The sequence below is a fragment of the Styela clava genome, chromosome 15, assembly GCF_964204865.1.
Source record: "Styela clava chromosome 15, kaStyClav1.hap1.2, whole genome shotgun sequence".
NCBI lineage: Eukaryota > Metazoa > Chordata > Ascidiacea > Stolidobranchia > Styelidae > Styela > Styela clava.
In genome coordinates this window covers 1,910,071-1,934,724 of record NC_135264.1, presented here as the reverse complement: position 1 = coordinate 1,934,724, position 24,654 = coordinate 1,910,071, and the positions used below count along the sequence as shown (strand labels likewise).

The 24,654-nt window shown below is 36.0% G+C and overlaps 1 long non-coding RNA gene across 4 annotated transcripts; it reads left to right on the top strand.

The window, feature by feature from the left end:
* The first annotated feature begins 1,002 nt into the window (after positions 1–1,002).
* LOC144411768 (uncharacterized) lies at positions 1,003–9,312 on the top strand. 4 transcript variants are annotated; one of them, XR_013468867.1, is made up of 5 exons: positions 1,003–1,504; positions 5,130–5,279; positions 7,155–7,247; positions 8,261–8,434; positions 9,137–9,312. It is a non-coding gene; the product is annotated as an uncharacterized LOC144411768 (long non-coding RNA). The 4 variants fall into 4 exon arrangements; XR_013468869.1 differs by lacking the exon at positions 1,003–1,504 and adding an exon at positions 2,571–3,308; XR_013468868.1 differs by lacking the exon at positions 1,003–1,504 and adding an exon at positions 3,672–4,799.
* The last annotated feature ends 15,342 nt before the right edge of the window (positions 9,313–24,654 follow it).

Sequence of the window (24,654 nt, the reverse complement as noted above, 5' to 3'; positions counted from 1 at the left end):
TCTTCACCTTACTTCAGGTTAATGAACCTTTCTTCTTCCACACATTTTAAATTTATATTAAGGGTAGGGTCATTCTGAAATCATTTTAAAAATTCAAATTATTATCTTATTTTCAGGCCAGGTCTTCACTTCGAGGAAACACGGTAGTTTTGCGATGATTAGCCATTTCTGTGTTCTGTTAAAATAAAATTAAATTAAAGTTAAGTGGGTCGCCATAAGCTTTGGTAATAAATAGTGGGCCCCAACTCTAAAAAGTTTGGGAACCACTTCCGCTAAAGTATGTTTCACGATTATGACGTGATTATTTCGGCATTCCACATACAAATGTCGGTTCTTTTAATCACGCGTGTATCAAGTCTTGCGCTCTGGTGGATATCGATGTTTAATTTTTTTTTAATTTATTGCAGAACTGCGCGTTCTGTTTGACAAATTTGAAAACTACTGTGCGATCATTGGCGACGAGGCGCTGAGGAAAATTATAGAAATGATTTTGCAATCTCCATCTCCAAATTTTTTTTAATAGCTTTTCTCTTTAAATACATAATCATTTGCTCTGAAATTTTCAATGCTTAAAGAGTGTTGCTGCTGCTAGAAGGTTATTACTTTTATTTATTTCAAACATTTATGTAGGCCCTACGAGATTTGTTTTTCACTTCAAAGTTATATATGATGACGTCATCAAAATTAAAAAATTGCGCATCGTAGCATGGTGGTTCGGCGATCACATTTAGGCGATCTAGCGGTCAGCGAAATCGGGAGTTTTTTTTATCAAATGAGATTACCGTTACTGTGAAAGATTTGATAACACTTCGTTTTAATGTTTGTTCTCACATTATTGAGCATTGCTGTTTTGTTTTTTCACGATTTTTCCGGTTCTCCCTTTCGGCGAGCCAAAATTTTTTTATCCTATTATCTAATTTATCACTCACCATCACCGAAGTGCTGTCCGCAAACAGTGAAACACAATCGAGATGACTTCTGGACTTGACACCAAGCAGTCCTTCCAATAGATGATATCTACATTGCGCGACGTTCCGGATCTTTTCAAAACAGTGGAATATAACTGAAGATCCATTTCGTTGTCTATATACTATACGTACAGCCAACGGAACAATACGAAATAACCATTTTCAACAGCCAAACAAAACGGAAACGTATAATCCGACTTGCAACTGACAGGAGCCAAATGGACGTTTTTGTTTTTTTGCCGTCCAGTAAACAAAGTCACGTGACCCGTGCAAGTCCTCTATACCTAGATTGCGCAACGATGTAAATTGGCGCCATTTTCGATCAACGTCGCCTGCGATCTTACAGCGGTTCTGCGTGATCCTCGCCCTCGGCTAGGCTGTTGCCTTCTGCTAATAAATGAAGGGTCGCTCGGCTCGGGAATGGCAAAACAGTGCAACTATTGAAGCTATCATCATACGGTATGCCGGCAGAAGAAACAAATGGGAAAATAATTGTAGGCGACGTCGAGACTGGAAATATGGATTCCTTGAGCCAGGTTAGTCAAACGAATGGCCTAATATCAAGCTGATACCAGCGAAGACAAGCTAATGGTCTACAAATACCTCCAAGATGTACCGGGTCTAGTATAGTTTAGTACCACAAGTACTTCCGGTGGGCGTAGCATAACGAATTTTGCATATGCTATTCCTAACCCCCACCTGACTATGCCATCCAAAAATTACGTCACTTCGACGTCACCATCACGTCATAGAGATTGCCAAAGTATAATTACGATCGCCCGAAATGTCATCTGCGCCGCCGATAACGAACTTGCTAAAGCCGACAATCTCTCCTATCGTGATCGTTGTGACAAGAAAACGGGAGAAATTGCTTGCTCGATTTCGGGTGATCGTCTGCGCGTTTTGGACGACCATCCGCATACTTCGGTGGGCCTTATTACGCCACTGTGACGTCGAAATGACGTAATTTTTCGGTGACGTAGTCAGGTGGGGGTTAGGATTGACATATGTAAAAATTGTTGAGCCAGGTCAACTAGAAGTACATGTGGTACTACACTATACCAGACCCGATGTACCGATACTAGCACTATAGCCTAGGTGGACTTAATCCGGGACAAACTCAAAACTATGAATGAAATAACTGGACGAAAGGCCGGCGGCCTGAGCTTTGCAAATTTTTATTCCATATTTATATCTATAAGCTTTAATATTGCATTACTCTACAGAATCTCAAGTTCTAGATTACTTTCAGCATAATATGACTCAAACAAAACCAAATGAAAGTTATTATGCCTTCTCCAACTCCAAGCATAATAAGGCTTCTGATGCAGCAATTGCTGTAGTTTCATTGGAGTCAATAGAATAATGACGAAATGAACGTCACTCATTATTCCCTAGCCAAAGGATTTCTCAAGCTCTGCCGGATATTTTACTCGACCTAATAGGCTAAAAAATTAAGATATGAGCCTCGAGTTAAAGTTATGCCTTCTGGGACGGAATTATTCATAATTTTGCATAAGGTCGGAGTTAATTTTGAAAATTTCACTAAAGTCAAATTCCGGGACATTTTGCTAACCGGGACGGGACACCGGGACAGACGTTTAAACCGGGATGTATGGTTGGTCTAACTATGGGCCCTAGTCTAATCTTACTCAAGGACATGAAGACATAAATTGCCCAATTTCTTGTGAGAATTGAATTTGAGCGGAACTCTTACACAAGCTGAATCTTCTAAAACATTCTCGCGAGACTTTTTGTCAGTTAGGTTATTGGTTTTAATGTTGGGGCAGAAATTACCTTCTTCTGCTTATATTTGAGCCAAGAGATTACTTCATTTTGAAACTATTGTGTTGTGCAATCACAAATAGCCTACAAATTTTATCAAATTTAGTTCACTAGATAAAATCAGGATTTATGTCAAAAGTTTCAAATGCCAAATTTGGCGTAATTTTTAATTTATTAACTGTGAAACAGAAAGAGAACCATATTCGTTGCAATATTTTCATTTTGAAATTGTTTTTAAAATCAATGGAATAATTGTTATCCACAACCTGGCTATTTACCAGACATTTTATGTCCGCAGATTGCCCACACATTTTATATGCATTTTATATCCGTGGTATTTTAATAAAGTATGCTAGTAGGCCAAATGATTTTATTTTTTTCTATGTCGACTCAGCCATGGGTTACGTTAAACAAAATTAAATTAATATGGTAAGGCATTTTGAATGCTGGTATTGTTCACGGATTTGAATATTTTGCGCAACAGAAAATCATCCTAGTAAAATTCGATACTTTTAACTATCATTATCAAAATTATTTGCCACGAAGCAAGAAAAGGTATAAATTATATTTATTTAATGAAGAATAAATTTGACAGATTGCCATGTTTTGCCATACAACTTTGGAATTTGTATCTTGGAAATTGGTGTCCTAAAAGTAATAATAATATTTAATATTTGATCTAAACTAATCGCAAATAATATTGTAACATTTACCGCCTGGCTTTTGGTTAACATCATTTTTGGGAATGTAAAATAAAGCAAGACATTTCTATAAAATATTCATAAAGATTGCTGCAATCACGTTATCAGAATATCGCCACTAAGTCGCTGCTGTTCTGAATATGCCACTTGAGATTACCATGTTTGCTGATTTCACAGTTTTTTTTTTCGCAAAGGTATGCAAGTAATATTAAACCAGTGAGATTTCCACGTAGGAGAAAACGCTCATATTTGAATATTAAATTAGAAACCTGAAATAAAAAAATTGACGCGTGGTGATGAAGAGGCAGAAACCGCAACCTATTGTCAGATCCTGCTAAATTCTAATCCTCCGGATTCGGTATTCTGAATTGCCCATCCCTAACTATGATGGACATATTATTAAGCTAACCAATGTTATTAAGTATATTCAATCAATTATTATCATACTTAATTGAATGAAAAACATTTCTTGGGATTCTTCACGGATCTTTGTAGCTTATTAATAAATAATAACTTCGCAGAATGGCAAAAATATGCATGAAAAATTAATTATAATCGGGCAGTTTACCACACATATTATGTCCGTAGATTGCTATGGTATTTAAAAGCAGTGGTTCTCAAACAGTTGGGTGTGCCCCGCTAGAGGTTAGTTGGAGTGCAGCTACTGTAGAGCCTCACTTATGAGCCAATCTCACGTATAAGCCGACCTTCTAAAAACGACTTTATTAAAATAGTGAATTTATAAAAATTTGCGTATAAGCCGACTCTCCAAATCGTAACATGCTGTAAGCAACTATTACAGTCGATGATGTTCAATTCAAATTTAATATTCAAATATTGTTATTCGCTATCTTCTAGTATCGTTTTCAGTGTTTATATTAATAGGGCATATTGCACTCACATTTTGATTGAGAACATTTTTCAATTTTTATGTTTAATCGTATTCGTATTCGAAGACAGCCCCTTACGGCACGACTAAATTACTGTCGACATGAGAGGATTTAAATGAGCGCCGACTTGAAGTACTTACAACACATCGAGAATGTTTTTGATTGAAAATATTTTACAATTATTTTTGTATTTCTAACATAGTCAAGATATCATGGGTGACCACGACAATAAATTTAGAAGCAAATTGTGTCGTAATTCATTGTTTTCATCAATAGTGACCGAGCATACCGGGAAATCTTTGCATTTTCAGCCTATGAAATAGCTCTTAAATATTATTTAGTATCTATGGCCGATGTTATTTGTTAGCCTGGCGCCATTGATGATAATATCGTTCAGTTTAGGTTTGCGGTATTAGTTTATGAAAAGTAACTCGGCTTATATGCAATTATATACGGTAATTAAAAATGAATATATTTGTTAGATTTCGATATTTACGTTCTATCCACATATTTTCAATGTGTTATCTTGTTATTTTTGAGTTTGACACAAGACTTGACGAATTTTATAAATGAGGTGCGATTTTAAAGGTTTGAGAACCAATGTTTTAGAGTCTTATTAATGCAAGACACGATAATGCAATACCTAGGTGCTGGTATCGTTTATATATGACAAGTGGGCAGTAGTTATCGCTTCATTTCAGAGCACTAGCTGAAAAAGTCTTCACTATTACTCAAGATCTCATTACCCTTCTACATTTTATGCTCACAGTTGATCTATTTTTTAGTACAAAGAGAGTGGGCCATTCTAACAGAAGATTAGCAGCCCAGATAGACAGAAGACCATGATCGGATGATAATAACCTCAACTCAACATTTTATGAACATCTGACTTGTTCATTACAAAATACCTTGTGTGATGATATGACGCTGGGAAGGTAATTTATATTTAGTATTTGATGACGGATTCTAGAGAGTGACATGATTTTACTGATATTGGAATAAAGAGTCAAAATTTCAAACTTTTGGTGAAGACATGAATTTGTAATTTCTGAAAGAAACTGAAAAAGCATTGAATCCACAGTCATTATTTGATAGACAATTCAACAAATTTGTAATTGAGAGCCAAAGTAAGTTCTAATTTAATTCAAACGCGGATGGGTTCGAACCAGAGGTCTACAACCTATGGTGCCGGCATAATTAATAGAGCAATGGTTCTCCACATTAGCTCCGTGGCACTCAAAGATTCTGTCAATACAGTCCGCAAGGGTCCGCACTCCGCAAGTTTAATTTCAAATCCGAGAGTGTAAATTAATATATGTATCTTGCTTATAAATTATCAAATATACATTAGGTTTGCTACTACACCTCGAAGACCATTTTGTTTTGCCAGTTTTATAATTGCCTATTTACTGTTTATATCAGCTGTTTCCAAACTTTTTGTTCGTGCGGCACCAAATTTTTCAGGAAAAAACTCATGTTTTTTAGCTTACCGCACCCTTTCACAATATATGCTGATTTTAAATTAGTATGCCATACAAAAGAGAGGATGTTAAGCTTTATTGTTTTCTGCAAAATAGTTATCCTCAAATCAATTCAAATACTATCATTTATTGAATTACCCTGTTATCCCCAAAATAGAAATTGCACTATCAGTACTATTTGATGAGTACAGTATTTCCGGATATCAGGGCAATTTACAAGACCTACTGGTACCTAATTTATCAAACTGATTTACTGAAAACTGAAAATAACGGGAGCAAAATTGACCAGAGTGGTAGCTAAAAATACGCTCATGAAAATGCATAACTCTGTACTTTCTTGTTACTCATTTCATAGAAAGTTTGCCTGACTTGATAGTAGAAGATGAACGAGAGGGCCTTTACAGTTGCGCAATTTCCACGCAACACTTGAAATTGAAAAAAAAATGAGGAACATACTCAATTTTTGACGCTGCCATGTCTACAAATTTTTTTTGCCGCGACTGCTAAGTTTCTTGTCGAATAATACTCCAACGCACAAGTGGTAAAATGAGACACCTATCGCAATGCTTCCCAATCCGGGAAGAATTCTGCCCAAGGGAGGAAATTTGCTTTTTTATATATATAGTAAGCACTTCGAATTGTGTAGCACAAATATTCAGTTTATTATGATAAATCACCTAAACTGTACAAAAATGGGACTGGAAAGCGGCTCATTATAGATTCAATAAATAATATAGAATTCGTAGAGAGAGAGGGCGGGTTCCAAAATAGGTAAATGGGGAAGTCAATGAAAGGGTACTGAACCACAAACTCATAGTCAAAATTAAAATGCATGCTGTAGTGTCAACAGATAATATATCACATTGGTAAGAGTGTTCTGAAGTGGGAGACCTTAGTTTGGAATTAGTCAACCCAAAGCCTCAAATATTGGTTTCCATTGTTTCTCGTTTATAATTTTTCCGGTTATATACAAATTTATTTTTTTCATCGAGATTTTATAGAAAAAAGTTGCACATTAAATTATGTTATCCCGCGACCCCCTCAAAAAATGCGACACCCAGGTTGGGAACCACTGACAATTATACACCAGTTAAATGTCCAATATCGTCAGATATACAACTTTTTAATAACCTTAATCTTAATGTTGATTTTGTTATTATTTTATTACTGCCTGTAGTTCTTAATGTGTACGGATGAATAATAATGCTTTAGGAAACATTGATTTATCGTGACAAATGTTATTATAAACGGGAATCACTTTCGTACAATATAAGATTCCGTTTTGAATTTTTAAAACCTATTTAAAACTTCATTTTTTCGTATTTTCAGTGAGAACGTCTTCAGTCAGACATGATTGTCTATCCAGTAATTGCAATATTTCTGTTTGCAATACATTACAGTACAGCATTTATTGAATTACAGGTAACTAAAATAACTTTTCTCTGTTTGATTATTTATGTATTACTCTCTGTTTGATATCTGTCTATCTGATACTTCTGTGACCAAACTATTCTTCTATCCAAACATTTATAAAGCTGGAAAGTTGTTTAGGATACATTGCATCTCTTGCTTCAAAAAAGATTCTGTATGAAAAGCCACTTAAACATAGAATTATGTTTGAATTGTTGTGAATTTAATATTGATGATATAGTTTAGTCTCCAAATTTTTTACACTGCAGATAATATTTGTCTTGGACCCAAAATTTCTGGACTCTAGTATTCAATAGGGCTGTGTAGTTGACTCGTATTCTCAAAATTTTTAAACAGAGTCCGGTTTTGAATTCTCTAGAGTTGGGAGTTGGAATTTTAAATTTCTGACACGTGTATAATGCACTTAGTTGATTATTTTAAGCACTACTAATTAAAGGAGACTTGCATACGCCGAAGTTGATTTTCTCCTAAAATGGAGTGTTTGACTTTCAATAAGAATGTAAATGAAGTTTTATATCATAAGGGGCTTGAGTGATAAAAGAAAATACGTTCCAATCTCATTGGATTACAATCTACAGTTTTCTTGCATAAATGCAGCATTCGCTACTGATAGTTTCCTTCAGTCGAAGAATGAATATCAGTCTGATATATCACTATGCCGCATTTTTTCAACGCTACCACAATTGGCAAGTCTTTATTACCAGCAACAAATCATGTATTTTAAATATTTCATTTTGTCTAGTTCTATTTACATATCTCAATTATACCGAATCTATACAGAAATGAGCATTATTATCAGCACTGACCAACTTCAATCAAGTATCCTAAACATGATTGAAAGTATGACTGTGGTAAATTATGTTGGTGGTGATATTAAGGTGATAACAAACACAATAATATGGTTTTGACCATAAAAGCATGGCGAACTGTCTGTAAATTGACGCCTTATTGCCTTATTTCATTAATGCCTTACCAAAACAATTTATATTCGATACATATTGCAGACTCTGGTGCCAGTTACTGATAGTCATCAGCCTTAAACTTCTGAGTTCACATAACATCACATTACTCATGTATACTGTGCTCACGTTTCGACTATTTTTACAAAATATGTTGTCGGAAATGTACAAGATTCAATGTTGATGCCATATTTTCTAGTCATCATATTCATAGTAAAGGTTAGTATAGTATCTTCAGACTCTTTGAAATCAATTCATATACCTGAATAATCTACTATTTCCAATACATTCTAAATTATTATTTTCGAATATAAAATATCCAATATATTCTGAAATAAAATTAAGTAATATAATAATTAAGTAATTTGCATAAAATAAAAGCCCAAAGTCTGTAAAATCGTATTTCAACGAAAAACACCATAAAATATTTTGTGGATACGCGTATGCATTGCCGTACTCGGTCATATATTTTTGGACTATTGTGTACCGTCCACATCCACTTGCAGTCAATATACAGGAGTACTTGTAGTCTTAGATGGTATAAAAATTTGGGTCGTGTGAAAAAAGGTCCAGGAACCATTGCTATATCTGACAAGTGAGCTGTAGTTCGCCTCATATCAGAGCACTAGTGGAAAAAAGCTTCAATCAGCAATGTTTCTATAGACCCGCTCCACCAAAAAGGTGAAAAACCACTGCTCTAAACTTAAATTTTATAGATGTTTTTTCAACTACTCTACTCACTCAACTACTTAATTGAAATTTTACTTTTTTTCATGAGGTGTATCATTTTTGCGCTCTTGCTTTCAACCTAATGTCAATTTGTTTGTCTCTGTGATCCGAATCGTATTTTTGAAGAGAGTTTGATCAGTAAATCGTATAATTCAGTTCAAATTTGTAATGACTTGATTTATATTTTTTTAGATGGGGCAAACTGGTCTAACCTGGTGATTGTTTTATTATGGCATCAGATTATATGAATGCGAAAGGCGGATGAAGGATGTCATATTTCAAAAGTTCTAACTATGAAGAAAACCTTGGATCAACCTACTTTATCTGTAGATCTACTGTTCTATTCCAGGAAAATTTGAATTTTGTGCAGCTGCTGAAAGATAATGAAAGTCATTGATGGAGTTCTATATTGGGTGTTTTATCGTCTGCACCTGTAGGAAAATCAGTCTAATTGTGCTTGAAATATACAGACAACTCCATGAGTTGTGTATGAATGAACGTTACATGATGAAATTGTTGAACTGTTCAATAATGCCCCATCTGAACCCTTCGAATTTGCCAGGGATCAATCATGAAATCTGCTGTTTGGCAGAAACGAAATTTCAATGTAACTGTCAAATCTTTGTTTTTAATGTGGGGGATTTTGTATGGTATTTTTTATCCATGTAAGAATAGGTTGGTCAACTGGTTGGGTGAGACCCTTTAAAGTGTTTTTTTTTTTTTCACATTTTGTTTATTACATCAAGAATGTTAATAATACTGGTAAACAGGGTTGTCCAAAACGATTCAAGTACCTTTCTGAATAATAGCCGCATTCAGCTGTCAGTGAGGTGTTTTGCCTCCTAAGTGAAATCTTCGAACAGTTTTCTGCGCTTTGTATTGTACTGACGATGAAATAGACCTGGCACTTTGATTGTTTGTTATCTTCGGTGTGAACGTGCGCCTCATATTGTTGCACGATTGAGTGATTGACATAGCCGCTATTCCCCTTCAAGGCTTCTAATTTACACATTCATTTCGATGACGTCGAAAAATTTAAACTTACGGTATGTAATGCCACAAGTGTTACGATACCCAATAAATTGTCGCAAGTCGGAATTATTGGGAAATATAATTCATACTTTTTCTCTCTTTTCTGCAAATAATTTTGATAATGATAGATAATAGTATAGACTTTTCACTAGGATGATTTTCTGTTGGGCAAAATGTTTAGATACCAGCATCTAAAATGCCTCGCTGTATTATTTTGATTTTGTTCAACTTATCTCATGGTTGCGTAAAATAACGAAAAATGAATGCCACGGCAATCAACATGAAATGTTTTAAACTGCCTGATTATAATTAATTTTTAATTTGTATTTTCGTACCTACTACAATGTGAAAAACAAAACTACTCTAAAATATCACGGCGATGTGCGGACATAAAATGTCTGGTGAATAGCCAGATTGTAGATAACAGTTATTCCATTGTTTATTGTATGCAAACTTCTTTATACACTAAAATATTCTTTCTTTTATTTTATTTTATTTTCGAATGTATCCGATATTTCATATTCGAAAATAATAATTCCAAATGTATTGAAAATGCGAACTATTCGCCATTCGGTATTGGCCATCTCTGGAGTGGAAAATATAGGATTACTTATGTTGATCATCTTAGATGGTATTAATTTGCTTGATTTTGGCTTTGAGAATGACAATATTGTTGATAGTAATGACATTATGGATGTAATGATATTCATATTTTAACCCTGGGGTTCGTACTAAGAGGACCAGAATAACCTGTTAAATATGACCACGGAATCATTCGTTGCTATGGCAGGTGTAGCGTAGTCCTGCCACTTGATTTATTTCCATTGTGATTTCATATTGTTTTATTTATAAGCTTATCGTGTAACTGTTCTTTGATTTTAAATATTTTATATATGATTTTTTATATTTGTACAATTGATTATAACTCCGATGAGATTTTTGTCATTTACGTGTTATATGTCTTAGCTGGGATTTATACTGTTATAGATTTGTAGTTACCGGTAGGCATTTTTTTCATTTTAGAATAAATTTTTGGGTATACTTCCTGTGAAAAATCGGGTATTGTGCCGGGACTAAATTTGGTTCTTTTTTATTGTTTCATTTATTGCAATTGTATTATGTGCAGGGGTTTGCGGAAGCTGCGGTTTGACCAATGATTTAATTTGGGTATATTTGCTCGACTCGGTCACCTCTGTCTATGTGACATTTTTTATAATTTTTTATTTCACTGCTTATCAGGTTGAGGTGTTTTTGTTTCTCTTTTTTATATCCGTTCAAATTTGTGCATTTCCAATGGGAAATGCACTTCCTTACCTACTTATATCTCTGTTCAAATGAGATGAAGTATATATTTTTTTTTTAGAAAAGTTCTTGATTATTAAAAAACTGCTTTAAAAACACATCCATTTATCTCAAATTATACCCATTTCTAGTTTTGTAGAGAAATATGTCCCATTTTATAGTTGCTTTTGTGTCGTGACGAATATCCTACATATTATTTACTAGTTTATTGTATATTAAGCTGCCTTTCCTTTCTCCTCGTCTAATAATCTATATTGCAGTAGCCACAAGGATACTTGAACGAGAAAGTATCATAATCTCATTCCACATTTCTTAGATTATAGTTGACCTGTATGAAATATTAACTATATACAGAAATAAGTTTTGGCTTCGACCCTTGGGCTAGAATCAAACAAAAATAAGTTTAAGCTTGACCCAACAGAAATAAGTTTTGGCTTAGACCCTTGGGCTAGGATCAAACAAAAATAAGTCTGGGCTAGACCCAACAGCAATAAGTTTTGGCTTAGACCCTTGGGCTAGGATCAAACAAAAATAAGTCTGGGCTAGACCCAACAGCAATAAGTTTTGGCTTAGACCCTTGGGCTAGGATCAAACAAAAATAAGTCTTGGGCTAGACCCAACAGCAATAAGTTTTGGCTTAGACCCTTGGGCTACGATCAAACAAAAATAAGTTTGGGCTTAGACCCTTGGGCTAGGATCAAACAAAAGTAAGTTTGGGCTAGACCCAACAGCAATAAGTTTTGGCTTAGACCCTTGGGCTAGGATCAAACAAAAGTAAGTTTGGGCTAGACCCAACAGCAATAAGTTTTGGCTTAGACTCTTGGGCTAGGATCAAACAAAAATAAGTCTGGGCTAGACCCAACAGCAATAAGTTTTGGCTTAGACCCTTGGGCTAGGATCAAACAAAAATAAGTTTGGGCTTATACCCTTGGGCTAGGATCAAACAAAAATAAGTTTGGGCTAGACCCAACAGCAATAAGTTTTGGCTTAGACCCTTGGGCTAGGATCAAACAAATTAAGTTTGGGCTAGACCCAACAGCAATAAGTTTTGGCTTAGACCCTTGGGCTAGGATCAAACAAAAATAAGTCTGTGCTAGACCCAACAGCAATAAGTTTTGGCTTAGACCCTTGGGCTAGGATCAAACAAAAATAAGTTTGGGCTAGACCCAACAGCAATAAGTTTTGGCTTAGACCCTTGGGCTAGGATCAAACAAAAATAAGTTTGGGCTAGACCCAACAGCAATAAGTTTTGGCTTAGACCCTTGGGCTAGGATCAAACAAAAATAAGTCTGGGCTAGACCCAACAGCAATAAGTTTTGGCTTAGACCCTTGGGCTACGATCAAACAAAAATAAGTTTGGGCTTAGACCCTTGGGCTAGGATCAAACAAAAGTAAGTTTGGGCTAGACCCAACAGCAATAAGTTTTGGCTTAGACCCTTGGGCTAGGATCAAACAAAAATAAGTTTGGGCTAGACCCAACAGCAATAAGTTTTGGCTTAGACTCTTGGGCTAGGATCAAACAAAAATAAGTCTGGGCTAGACCCAACAGCAATAAGTTTTGGCTTAGACCCTTGGGCTAGGATCAAACAAAAATAAGTTTGGGCTTATACCCTTGGGCTAGGATCAAACAAAACTAAGTTTGGGCTAGACCCAACAGCAATAAGTTTTGGCTTAGACCCTTGGGCTAGGATCAAACAAAAATAAGTTTGGGCTAGACCCAACAGCAATAAGTTTTGGCTTAGACCCTTGGGCTAGGATCAAACAAAAATAAGTCTGTGCTAGACCCAACAGCAATAAGTTTTGGCTTAGACCCTTGGGCTAGGATCAAACAAAAATAAGTTTGGGCTAGACCCAACAGCAATAAGTTTTGGCTTAGACCCTTGGGCTAGGATCAAACAAAAATAAGTTTGGGCTAGACCCAACAGCAATAAGTTTTGGCTTAGACCCTTGGGCTAGGATCAAACAAAAATAAGTTTGGGCTAGACCCAACAGCAATAAGTTTTGGCTTAGACCCTTGGGCTGGGATCAAACAAAAATAAGTTTGGGCTAGACCCAACAGCAATAAGTTTTGGCTTAGACCCTTGGGCTAGGATCAAACAAAAATAAGTTTGGGCTAGACCCAACAGCAATAAGTTTTGGCTTAGACCCTTGGGCTAGGATCAGACAAAAATAAGTTTGGGCTAGACCCAACAGCAATAAGTTTTGGCTTAGACCCTTGGGCTAGGATCAAACAAAAATAAGTTTGGGCTAGACCCAACAGCAATAAGTTTTGTCTTAGACCCTTGGGCTAGGATCAAACAAAAATAAGTTTGGGCTAGATCCAACAGCAATAAGTTTTGGCTTAGACCCTTGGGCTAGGATCAAACAAAAATAAGTTTGGGCTAGACCCAACAGCAATAAGTTTTGGCTTAGACCCTTGGGCTAGGATCAAACAAAATTAAGTTTGGGCTAGACCCAACAGCAATAAGTTTTGGCTTAGACCCTTGGGCTAGGATCAAACAAAAATAAGTTTGGGCTAGATCCAACAGCAATAAGTTTTGGCTTAGACCCTTGGGCTAGGATCAAACAAAAATAAGTTTGGGCTAGACCCAACAGCAATAAGTTTTGGCTTAGACCCTTGGGCTAGGATCAAACAAAATTAAGTTTGGGCTAGACCCAACAGCAATAAGTTTTGGCTTAGACCCTTGGGCTAGGATCAAACAAAAATAAGTTTGGGCTAGACCCAACAGCAATAAGTTTTGGCTTAGACCCTTGGGCTGGGATCAAACAAAAATAAGTTTGGGCTAGACCCAACAGCAATAAGTTTTGGCTTAGACCCTTGGGCTAGGATCAAACAAAAATAAGTTTGGGCTAGACCCAACAGCAATAAGTTTTGGCTTAGACCCTTGGGCTAGGATCAGACAAAAATAAGTTTGGGCTAGACCCAACAGCAATAAGTTTTGGCTTAGACCCTTGGGCTAGGATCAAACAAAAATAAGTTTGGGCTAGACCCAACAGCAATAAGTTTTGTCTTAGACCCTTGGGCTAGGATCAAACAAAAATAAGTTTGGGCTAGATCCAACAGCAATAAGTTTTGGCTTAGACCCTTGGGCTAGGATCAAACAAAAATAAGTTTGGGCTAGACCCAACAGCAATAAGTTTTGGCTTAGACCCTTGGGCTAGGATCAAACAAAAATAAGTTTGGGCTAGACCCAACAGCAATAAGTTTTGGCTTAGACCCTTGGGCTAGGATCAAACAAAAATAAGTTTGGGCTAGACCCAACAGCAATAAGTTTTGGCTTAGACCCTTGGGCTAGGATCAAACAAAAATAAGTTTGGGCTAGACCCAACAGCAATAAGTTTTGGCTTAGACCCTTGGGCTAGGATCAAACAAAAATAAGTTTGGGCTAGACCCAACAGCAATAAGTTTTGGCTTAGACCCTTGGGCTAGGATCAAACAAAAATAAGTTTGGGCTAGACCCAACAGCAATAAGTTTTGGCTTAGACCCTTGGGTAGGATCAAACAAAAAAAAGTTTGGGCTAGACCCAACAGCAATAAGTTTTGGCTTAGACCCTTGGGCTAAGATCAAACAAAAATAGGTTTGGGCTAGACCCAACAGCAATAAGTTTTGGCTTAGACCCTTGGGCTAGGATCAAACAAAAATAAGTTTGGGCTAGACCCAACAGCAATAAGTTTTGGCTTAGACCCTTGGGCTAGGATCAAACAAAAATAAGTTTGGGCTAGACCCAACAGAAATAAGTTTTGGCTTAGACCCTTGGGCTAGGATCAAACAAAAATAAGTTGGGCTAGAATCAAACAAAAGTAAGTTTGGGCTAGACCCAACAGCAATAAGTTTTGGCTTAGACCCTTGGGCTAGGATCAAACAAAAATAAGTTTGGGCTAGACCCAACAGCAATAAGTTTTGGCTTAGACCCTTGGGCTAGGATCAAACAAAAATAAGTTTGGGCTAGACCCAACAGCAATAAGTTTTGGCTTAGACCCTTGGGCTAGGATCAAACAAAAATAAGTTTGGGCTAGACCCAACAGAAATAAGTTTTGGCTTAGACCCTTGGGCTAGGATCAAACAAAAATAAGTTTGGCTAGAATCAAACAAAAGTAAGTTTGGGCTAGACCCAACAGCAATAAGTTTTGGCTTAGACCCTTGGGCTAGGATCAAACAAAAATAAGTTTGGGCTAGACCCAGCAGCAATAAGTTTTGGCTTAGACCCTTGGGCTAGGATCAAACAAAAATAAGTTTGGGCTAGACCCAACAGCAATAAGTTTTGGCTTAGACCCTTGGGCTAGGATCAAACAAAAATAAGTTTGGGCTAGACCCAACAGCAATAAGTTTTGGCTTAGACCCTTGGGCTAGGATCAAACAAAAATAAGTTTGGGCTAGACCCAACAGCAATAAGTTTTGGCTTAGACCCTTGGGCTAGGATCAAACAAAAATAAGTTTGGGCTACACCCAGCAGCAATAAGTTTTGGCTTAGACCCTTGGGCTAGGATCAAACAAAAATAAGTTTGGGCTAGACCCAACAGCAATAAGTTTTGGCTTAGACCCTTGGGCTAGGATCAAACAAAAATAAGTTTGGGCTAGACCCAACAGCAATAAGTTTTGGCTTAGACCCTTGGGCTAGGATCAAACAAAAATAAGTTTGGGCTAGACCCAACAGCAATAAGTTTTGGCTTAGACCCTTGGGCTAGGATCAAACAAAAATAAGTTTGGGCTAGACCCAACAGCAATAAGTTTTGGCTTAGACCCTTGGGCTAGGATCAAACAAAAATAAGTTTGGTCTAGACCCAACAGAAATAGATGCTATCAGGGGGGGGGGGGGGGGGGGGGGGCGCGAGAGGACACAAGATGGCATCGAGAATTTTCATGCAACTTCTTCTGAAACGATCGCGTTTGTTCAAAATGCCGGCTTTTTCTAATAATAAATTTTTCTGCCCCCAAATTTTCAATCTATTAATCTCTATTTTACCACATTTGTGTTCAAGGTGACTCGCCTTTGCGGCGACCCATGACAAAATAAACTCATTACCGATCTAAAATACCACTCCAATCCGCGGACATAATAGTGTGAGATCAACCGCCCAATTATATTAAGTTTTGATATGTATTGCGCTCATGCGAATTCGTTATCGTCGTTAAAAAGATCTGATATAAAGTCACGGAAAGAATATTTAATTTAGTACAAAGAAAATAATATAAAGTATATTGGTAAATCAAAAATACATATTCTTCACACGCTCTTGAGTCAGTTGTCGAGATTACGCAACTTGTTAAAAGAGCCGACTTTTTCAACAAATATTATTATTTAATGGGTTTTCTGTCAATTCATGATCGATATACATATTTAAAATGGTTTCGTTATTATTTGTGATAAACTAAATCTGCGATTGTGTCGATAAAATATACATACGACTGTGAATGGCGAAGTCGTACTCTATAAGTTTTATGCCTAAACAATCAGAGCAATAACGCTATGAGACCAACACTCTTACAGCGCCATCTTAATATAAAGCAACATGCTCATCACAAAAGCATTTTTTCAATGCAAAAGGAGGAGAGCGCGAAGTTTGTAAAAATTTTCAAACGGTGGCGCGCTCAAAAAGTTTGAGAACCACTGGCTTAGACCCTTGGGCCAACATCAAACAAAAATAGGTTTGGGTGACCCAACAGCGATAATGCATCTCAAATTTGTCAAATTTGCAAGAATAGAAAGACTGGGATCCATAATTAAACTATGAGATAATAAGTGAACTTGGTATTACGTAGAATGAGATTATGTTATTATTATTTATTTATATTATTTTGTGATTGCACTCATATTTAGGATATATGATATTAGGTTGTGCACTGCATATAGAATCCGGGCTTTAAAAATTTAAGTTAATACGAGCCTACTATAGATTGTTTAGTCAACTTTTTTCTGTAGAAATTTCCCACTTCAATTTTCAACAACCTGAAAAGTCTGGAATTTGAAATGAAAATATGCTGAACCAAAACTCTGATTCGCAAAGTAGAATTTTTATAGTGCAATCGCCAAGTTGAGCTAGAACAGGTTTGCAAAATGCAATCAATAATATGTTGTATATTATGATATATATATATTAATGGGTGTCTTATGACTTGAAACCTAATACTGACAAAACAATATGATCTTTAATGCAGCAAGTTCAATATTAGTGACAGACCCATTAGTTATAATACATACAATAAAATAAACTCTCGGTTTTTAATGGGCACTTGCGGAACCCTAGATCACTGCAAACCCCGATCGAAAACCTCTGCGTTTAAAAGTAGTTGACGATTACTCATCTCCATAATCTTAAAATCAATTTATTTGCGGATTCTATTTTTTCAATGCGGTAGCTTTTTTATCAATATTCACTTCACTGGTTCTCAAATTTAACACTTGTCGTTTTATTTTTTATACAGACATTCATTTCATGATGAAAATATTGTGGGCAATTTATTTGGAGCGTATATCATTCTTAGTATGCATCTACACTTTGATGTAAGTAGAACTTTTATATTCTACTTTCCCTAAAGTCTAAAATATCTCTAGCTGTAGAAAACTATCTATCGTCACAAAAAGCTATCCTTGTCTAAATCCTTGATTTTGAAAATCATAAAAAATTTTTTTGGTGATTGCTGATCCTAGCATACTGAGCTTCTTTGTAAGTAAGTTACCTATTGCTAATTAAGACAGCAGTATCCGCATCGTTTAATAATATAACATTCGTGTTCATATATAGTTCGGTGCAAATAATTAAAAAAAAACTATATATAAAAGTTCTTAATAAAGGGTAAGCTTCAAGTATTCAAAAGCAATGCCCAAAAATGAATAATCTCTTGGAGTGACAGTAGTGAGAAGCATTTTTAAAAATATCGTTAAGTTCGTGAAGCTGTATAAACATAACGTTTCTCCAGGTTGTCAAGGATTCCTTGAAATAATAGTCTTCTATAACAGCGCTTCTCGAACTTTTTTATACTGTCGACCCCTTACAGTACCTCATACATTATCATTACCCCTCAGAAATACAATGAATTGCAAAGTTACAAACAAATTTATCGACAGTCATTTAAACACCGTAGATCTGTGGCTCTTTATCCTCGAAACTCTGGATCTCGTGATTCAAATTGGTTACAGGCTGTAACAGCAGTTTTCTGTTAGAAGTATTAAGATTTAAAGGAAGGGAAAGCATAAAACCAACCCTGTGTATGAATATTTTGTCGAGTTTGTGCTGCAAGCCTGCAAAGCAAAATAAAAATTTTGTTTTTGAATATTTATACTAAAAATGAGTAGTTCAGGGTCTGTATTTTTCAATGTTATGAAGGCTTTTTTAGCAAATGTAGATGCAAAAGCAGGGCTTTTAAATCATCTTTTCTGCTCTGTTATAGTTATTTTGTAACCATAGTTATGTTTATCCAACAATATGCTGCATGGCATGTCACATCTCTGTCTAAGCAAGTCGTTGGTATTAAAAAGTGTTATTGGTAGGGATGGCCAGAACTGAATAATCTACTATCACGAATACTCACTTCTCGAAATAATGTATTGTGTGGTTTCATAAAAATATGCTTTTACACTTTATTTGGTGAGTGATTTAGCATTTGATTTTGTGGAAACTTAAAAATATTTACTAGGTTCACCAGGTTTAGTAGACTATGTCGTTATGTCAGTCTGGACAGCGGAATGTCCATGCATCCGAAAACAAATAACTGACTATTTCCATACCTGACCTGGACTTGTAACCGGACAAGAGGCTGTGTTTTTTTTGCCATATGATTAAGCCATCTTATTCCCTTTCCTCTCTCCCGGAATAAATATGAAAATTACTTTTATTTCAGTAGCCAAAGAGTGTGTTTGGGTGTCTTGCGGCATTGATCTAGCTCCACTCTGTTAGATTAGATCATAGGTTCTCAAAGTGCTCCGTACGGAGCCCCAGGGCTCCGTGAGAGAAACCCAGGGGCTCCGCGAGCTATTCGATTACATTTTAAAATACTGAATTGGCTAATTTTACTATTAGGATTACTGAAATAAAAGACTACTATTCTGAAATAACATAAAATACGCGAAAAACTGCCAACTATACATAAATTGCAGTCGTATTTTTGCGATCTTGGGATTTGTCAAGCTTGATTTTGTTCTTTCGCACTCACGAGCAAGATGTCGCCGTTTAAAAAACAAGAGGTCGGGGCAAAATACGAAAGATGGAAATTTATTTCATTGCATGCGGCTCCGTCGGTAGTTTCAGAATAGGTACATCGCGCGCACAATTGACTGTGTTTCGGTTTCGCAGTTACTACGACGAATAACCAAAGAAAACCCAACATAACACCAAATTTTTGATTCACAATGTCTATGAACATGTTTTTAATCTGACGTGAGTCTGCTGAAACAAAACTTATAGTGTTATCTCCCATTTTAAGTTTTAGTTTTAATATTTCAGTATGCCGCTTTTCAATCAAGAAATTTGAGTTGCGGATTTACCTTTTATTATTTATTATTTTTAGCATTTCGTCTCCGGTGACTATAATGTGGTAACATGTTTTTCACATTGAACTCATAATTCCCCACGAGAACAAAAAAGCAATACTCGTCGTCATTGTGGAACAATACATCATACATGTATATGTCGAGGAAAATTTTTGATTTAGGGAGAATAAACACCGCCATGCTAACGAAAACAATCGGCGATCGTAACAAAATGCAATCGAGTACGTTATTAGCGGCCTTTTAAGTCTTTCAAAAATATCTAAAGGTAAAAGATCCGACCCCTAATTTATTAATATGTTTGTCAAGTATCAAGTTTACAGCTTTGGTATATATAATTCATCTTTTACATTTAGATTCATTTATGACTTGTATTAACCCTATTAAAAGAGGTTAAGCATTTAAAATAAGTACATTACTTTTGACTTACTCAGATATATTATTCGGAAAGTAACAATTTTAACATTTATTTTGGGGCTCCGTGAATAATAGTCAACTTTTTCAAGGGCTCCGCAACACAAAAAGTTTGAGAACCCCTGCTCTAGAGCATAGGTTCTCAAAGTGCTCCGTACGGAGCCCCAGGGCTCCGCGAGAGAAACCCAGGGGCTCCGCGAGCTATTCGATTACTCTTCAAAATACTGACTCAAAATTTTGTAACTGTTCAAAGAAGCAATGACAGCTTAGATAAAATCTGACAACAATATAGTCTCGGAATATATGGTAAAGAGGCGGAATTAAATAATGACATTATTTATAAGCAGTGTCGCAGCCAGGATTCCTAAGAGGGAGGTGGTCTAAAATTGGAATCGGAAATTTCCGCGCAACATTCTTCGCGATTAAAAAAACGGATAACGAGATTTCTGTTGCGTAAAATATTCAATCCATGACCGATGGAGCATTTAACGTGTCTCGTCGTTATAATGTCGTTACTCACGTTTGATTCGAGATTACTATTATGATTACTAAAATGAAAGAATACTATTCTAAAATAACATAAAATATGTCATAAACTGCCAACTATAAATAAATTGGGGTCGTATTTTTGCTATCTTGGGATTTGTCAAACTTGGTTGTTCTTTCGCACTTGAGATTATTTTTAAGCAAGATATCGCCGTTTAAAAAATCACAATGTCTGGGCAAAATACGAACAATTGAAAATTATTTTATTGCATTCAGCTCCGTCGGTAGTTTCAGAATGAAAAAAGGTACATCGCGGATCGCGCTCACAATTGATTGCGTGCGGCTGCGTCGGTAGTTTCAGAATAGGAAAAAAAAAGGTACATCGCGCGAACAATTGACTGTGTTTCGATTTCGCAGTTACTACGATGAAAAGCTCACATAACACCAACTTTTGTGATTTACAATGTCTATAAAAGCGTTTTCAATCTGAGGTAAGTCTGCTGAAACCTGCTGTGTCTGCTGTGATCTTCCATTTTAAGTTTCAGTTGTAATATTTTAGAATGCCATTTTTCAATCAAGAAATTTGAGTTGTGGATTTACCTCTTTATTGATTATTATTTTTAGCATTTCGTCGCCGATGACTATAATATGGTAACATGTTTTTCACATTGAACTCATAATTCCCCATAAGAACAAAAAAGCAATTTTACGTCGTCATTGTGTAACAATACATGTATATGCCGAGGGAAATATTTGATTTAGGGAGAATAAACACCGGCGTAAAGATGTTTAAAACACGCCATGCTGACGAAAAAAATCGGCGATTGTAACAAAATGAAATCGCGAACGTTATTAACGGCCTTTTATGTCTTCCAAAAATGTCAAAAGAGAAAAGATTCGACCCCTAATTTATTAATATGTTCGTCAAGTGTCAAATTTACAGCTTTAGTATGAAATTTAGATTTATTTATGACTTGTGTTAACCCTATTAAAAAAGGTTCAGCATTTAAAATAAGTAAAGTACATTTAACTTGCTCAGGAATATTAATCTGAAAGTAACAATTTTAACATTTATTTTGGGGCTCCGCGAATAATATTCAATCTTTCAAGGGCTCCGCAACATCAAAAGTTTGAGAACCCCTGGATTAGATCATTGCACATGTAAGCTGACTGGGTAAGTGGAGCTTTTATGATTTTTATCTTATCAATTGTGTGACTTATATTTATGATTTGGATGCGCACACAATAGATAGCCTATCTGTTAGAATAGTCAATATTTATTGGGTCATCGAATCTTTCTTCGGATGACCCAATAGTGCAATTACATGTTTACACGCATTTCACATATTTACCATGGAAATACCTTTGCTGAATCGGATTCTAGTCAGTCTGGTTTTCATGACAAGTGTGCGATTTGGTAGCGCTGAAGGTAGGACAATGCATGCGAGCGAATGCAGAGAAAAATCACAATAAAAAATATTGAATAATACAGTCACTATAATAATTGAATTAAAGGAGCTAACATTACAAAGTGACCAATCATAGAGAACACGCACCTTTCGAATCCTCATATAAACGCCAAAACTAAGTCTCATTGACAACTAAATGAGCCTCACTTGCAACGCTACTTTTTCGTGCCAGGATTCCGAAACTTGCATTTGTATGGCACTGCTTACATGGCGAAATTTTCTAATGGAATTCTGATTTGCCGCCCAAATTTTGTGAAAAAGGTCATGGCAGCGACTGTGGATTGGATCTGCCGCAATCGTTCAATATAATTTCAAGAGCAAGATAATTATTGAACTTATACTCGAAACAGCTAATAACAAATGCAGTAAGACAGATGCAATCCACTGTTGCTTGACGATAATCGGCGATCACACACACAAAGGAAAATAACGAATAATGATATACAGTAGAGTCCGACGTAAAAATGTACCAATGTATCGGTATCGGCCATTTTTTCGATATCGGCTTAAAAATGAACCGATATATGCAGCTCTCTGATCTCATCCAGTATGCTTTGAACTATGAGTTATTATAGTGGATGGACGTGGAACATGCATGCGTCATTTACTGCCTCATCCAATTCATTACAGTTAGTATAGTGGTTGGGTGATTGCCCATAGATGTTTATTGCGTGGTGCGCTTGTGCACAACGAAATGTCTGCTATAATTTGCCTAATGGGAGTGCTAATCATCTTTGCATACCTACAAAGATAAAATGCATATTACGATGCACTTGGTTCAAGTATTTTAATAAACCAATAGAAGTGAGTCTAGTGACACATTATTGATACATTTGAATAAAAAAAAGGATTTGAAGTTTTTGGGATAAGCGCTGCTTTAGAAGAAATAATGTTCACTGTAAATACTATTCGCAAACAAATATTTTGTCCCGTTTCGACCACTCAACAAAATTGTATTTACATTGATGTAAATTACGTGTTATTAGAATATCGCTGATGTCGACAATTTCAAATATCGGTATCAGTGCCTTTTCATTGACATCGGTAGATCTCTAGTTCAAAGTGTAGAGCACTGCAACAGAAATAACTAAATTTAATTTTTGTAACACTATGAAAATCGCTGTATAGACAATAAAGACACAATGCTATTTCGAAGCCGATTATAAACAAACAACAATCTTCTTATAGTAACGTTGGTCAGATAGCGTGAGAATTAAATATGCAATTATAGTAAATAACGAAATCCACTTTATGGTATTACGCATACCTCTTCATATGAGTCCTGAACAAGTTATTGATCATTGAAAACTTTTTATATATACAAATTTTAGTGGTTAGGTGGAGATTTATTTTATTGCTGTTGTGTTTGGCCATGCTCACCCCGTTAAATTGCGCAGCCTGTGTTACTCACAAGTAAATTACTTCTTCCTACATCTGAAGGCAAAATTTATATTCCATGTAAAATTCAGCTCTTCTCCGTGGGTAACATAACTTGGAGTAAAAACCGCTTCAAACAAATCAGCAACGTGGAAAAACTGCGGTTTCGAAGTTCCATGATATCCCGGATCAACTTGGAAACCAAGCCATTTTGGGTTTGAAGTATATCCAGGATTGTAACCATGAAAAGATCTTGCATTGTAAATAGCTTGCTTTAAATCGGTAATAAGGCTGTAAGCTATTTGCCTATGCGAAGACCATCATAACAACACGCTCTAAAGCAGGTAATACTTGAACAAAACCCCACTTAAAATCAGTTTGCGGCGGGCTCGACAGTTCGATGAAGCGATGTGGGCGGGATTTGTACGCTGCTGCTCTAGTGTTCGTAACTATATATTTTGCCTGCTGAACAAATGTCAATATTGCAATATTTTTTTCCGTGTACTCAAGGTTCGGGATGTATTTCATCAACCGGGTACCTTCCAATTCCACCCACACCCTTTTCGGCAAGACCAAGCTGTTTATCGGTTATTTACAAATGAATATAAACGATATAATTAATTACACTATGATTACACAGGAGTGTGTTCACTTGATGCGTCTTTATCTCTAAGTCCAACCCAACAGTCTGGCATTTGATATAGGTTAAGATCTGGAAGCTTCGCTAGCTTAAAAAATATTTTAAAACTATCGTTGAATTTTAGTTTGTTAAACTTAATCGTTAGTAGTTACAATTTGCCCCTGTTGCTTGTGCTGTGCCAGTGAAATATCACCTATTTGATATATAAAATGACATTGCTATGCATACATACAGAGTCATTTTTCTTTTTCATCAAACTTGAAACCCTGTCTTAATGTTTTCCGACCAATACACATATGAAATTAACTTACCAAAAATAGAAAACCCAACAACGATAAAATACAATAAGCTCTTTTGTAAACAGATCTAACTACATTCAGAATTTTTTCTATACTTCTCATTTTATTCACGACATCCGATCCATATACCTTGCAAGAATTGCTACTTTGGTCGTTCTGAATCGCCGTCGTCTACCTCCCGACTTTACGTCATTTCAACCGTAG